Genomic DNA, 2892 nt, shown 5'->3' on the forward strand with positions numbered 1-2892 from the left:
ACGGACTAGGCCATTACCATTTTTGCTAGTCCACAGCTGTAAGGACCCTTAAGCTCGTCAACGCTATTAGACCAGTCAAGAAACGATTTAGCCGATAAGGACTCGATTAGTTTAACACGAACGTTAATTAATAGAAATTAATCTAACAGTAATTTAGTTACGAAACTACCGTTGGTTAGATCTCGAAAAGTTATGCGAATTAGACTACTCGAACGTGTCATTCGGATATCGGAAGAAGAAGATATCTTTAGATTAGTACGAAGGGCAAAATGGTCATTTTATAACGAATATTAAAGAGACAACCGAGAATTTCTTCTACGTGAACCTCTACCATTCTAGATCATTCGTTTGGCTGCCCTTACCCAATTCCTTTGGGTGCCTCAGTAATTACATTTTGGTTTTATACCAAAATCCAATCGAAGAGAAACCAGTTCTCTTCTCTTCTTATCTTTCTTCTTCTTTCCTCTTCTCTTCTCTGTTTCATTTTGGGAGATGAAGGTTAGGTTGATTTTGTATGAGCGTTTATTCTCATGCTTGGTGTATTGACGAACTGAGTGAGGTGGTGACGTTACTGAAGCTGATTTAGTTCTGGAAAAGCAACGAGTTGGTAAGTTAAATTAGGGTTTCATATTCGATTGAAATTTGTGTATGGAAATGTTGTAACTTGTTAGATTATAGATGGGTTTGCTCTTAATTGAGGTTTTGATTAAGGAATTAGAATTTTTGTGAAGGAGCTGAAGATTAGGGTTTCCATGTTCTTCCCCAAAATTAGTAAATTAGGGTTTCGGGAATAGTAAGGAATTATTCATTAGATGACACAAGTTGGGTAGGTGTGAATTCAAGATTCTTGTTTAGAATTTCAGTCTCAGTTGAGAATTTGAAAAAAATGGAAAATGTTTATGATTCAAGAACTGAGGTGAATTGTCTATGAGATTAAAATTAATATGAGCAGTGATTGTGGGTTGAATTACTGAGTGTATTATTGAGCATTGGTGATGTTTGGTTGGTTGTATTGGCTGCAGTCCATAGAATTCATAGTGATGTTGCTGAGATGATGCATGTGGAATTGTAAACGGTGTTTGAGCACCTGTATCAAAGATTGGCGATAGGAGATAAAGATAAAGATTAATTTGTTGTCTGTGAAGTTGAGAAGTTGGTGTTGATGCCAGTAATCCTGTGATGCTGAGAAAAAATCGAGATCCTGAACTGCAGGTGACTAAGGGAGGCTAAGTGGTAGAATAGATGGATAATCTGTAATGCAAGCCTGACTGCAGTTCAATAGCAGAATTGAGAATGTTATGAGGTTGCTGCTTCAATGATACAGTCATAGTTATTGTGACTGAAAGAAGTGGAAGATGAATGAATTGTATAATTGACTAGGGTTGTTGGTTTGTATGTATTAGAATTGTTAGTGGGTGGTTAGTAAGGAGAGAAGGCCTTGCAGGTGTTAATGACATAGGTGAAGCTGAGTTGGTGGTGAGACACAAGGTTTATTACTGAAGAGGATGTTGTTGATCAATATGCAGGGTAAGTGGTGAAGTTGGAATTGATGATAATGGTAGAAGGATTGTTGTACAGTTCAAGATGGTAACAAATAGAATTGGAGGCTGTGTATGAATTTGGTGTAGGTATAGACTGAGGTAGGAGTTGTAATGCTGTGTAAGATGAAGGTTGAGAGTTTGTTAGAATTGATATTAGTGGTGATGGTTGTTTAAACTTCTGCATCTTGAATTTAAGACTATTACTCATCTTAGTCAGTTTAAGTGACTTATCTAAATGCTTTGTTTTGTTTGAGTTGGATCTGTTGAACTCAATAGTGACTCGTTTGACTCAGTTAGTTGACTGAGTTAACCAGTTGACCAGATCTTGACTTGTTGACCTTGACTTAACTGAACCTTTGACAGACGTTGACTGTTAGCTGACATCTATGACCTGACATAAACCGTCAGTGACCGTTAGTTTGACCTATATGGACCGGGCCTTAAGTTAATGGGCTGGTTTGGTGGACTTGGGCTTAGAGTTAGTTTTTCTATTTTGATGAATTAAACCCCTTGGGGTCCGAATTAGCTTTTGTTTCCTTATACAAAGATGTAGATCTTCTTAAGACTAATCTAAAGGATTATAGAACCAACCCAATTCATTATCTATGCTAAAAATAGAGAATGAAAAGGTGTAAAGTCATAAATGGGCTTAGAACCATTAGTTAGACTTGTATGGGCCTTGTATGAGCCTTTTGGCTAATTCTTAGAGTGCTTGTGTGATTAACAGTTAGTCTTCATTAACAACGATCGATCTAAAGGATGAACCAGTGGATTGAGGATCTCAAGGTAGGAGTGATTTGCCTTCAGAATCAGGTGGGAACTCTGTAACCTTCTTGTAATCATTAAGTTCCTTTTCATATGCGAGCATGATGTGCCATTACTTCTTATGAGAATATTTGTGTGTAAATGATTGGGTATGTTGTGTAATATGCATTGTGTGGATTCTCCAAATGTTATATCTATTTTAATGCTTATTATAGCCCAGATGAGGCAATATCGTTCTATAGGGGAATATTACCTTTTACAATTTCTTGTGAGAATCCAATCGTTTGCATATTATGCTTGATTGCAAAACCTTTGGGACTTATGATGGTAGATTCTTGAATCATGGTTTGTATGGGCACTCAGTGTGGATGGGCTATATTAGAGTCTAGAGTTATTCTGCTTTCGCTTTCTCCAATGAGTTTGGCGAGGTCTGAGTGACATATTTTAGTTGTTCTTGCTTCACTTTTGTGGATTCATCCGGTGGTGGTCTTTCACGGATATTGCCACTATGGACGCAATATCTGAGGAAGTGGAACTAGAATAACATTCTTTCATGAATGATATATATTATGATGCTTGTTGTTTG

General features: G+C 37.1%; 1 long non-coding RNA gene across 1 annotated transcript; it reads left to right on the plus strand.

Annotated features, from left to right (window-relative positions):
* Window positions 1-458: 458 nt before the first annotated feature.
* LOC113293127 lies at window positions 459-2542 on the plus strand. Its single transcript, XR_003332062.1, has 2 exons — window positions 459-607; window positions 2269-2542. It is a non-coding gene; the product is annotated as an uncharacterized LOC113293127 (long non-coding RNA).
* Window positions 2543-2892: the final 350 nt, after the last annotated feature.

This window comes from Papaver somniferum, chromosome 7 (assembly GCF_003573695.1).
Source record: "Papaver somniferum cultivar HN1 chromosome 7, ASM357369v1, whole genome shotgun sequence".
Classification (NCBI taxonomy): Eukaryota; Viridiplantae; Streptophyta; class Magnoliopsida; order Ranunculales; family Papaveraceae; genus Papaver; species Papaver somniferum.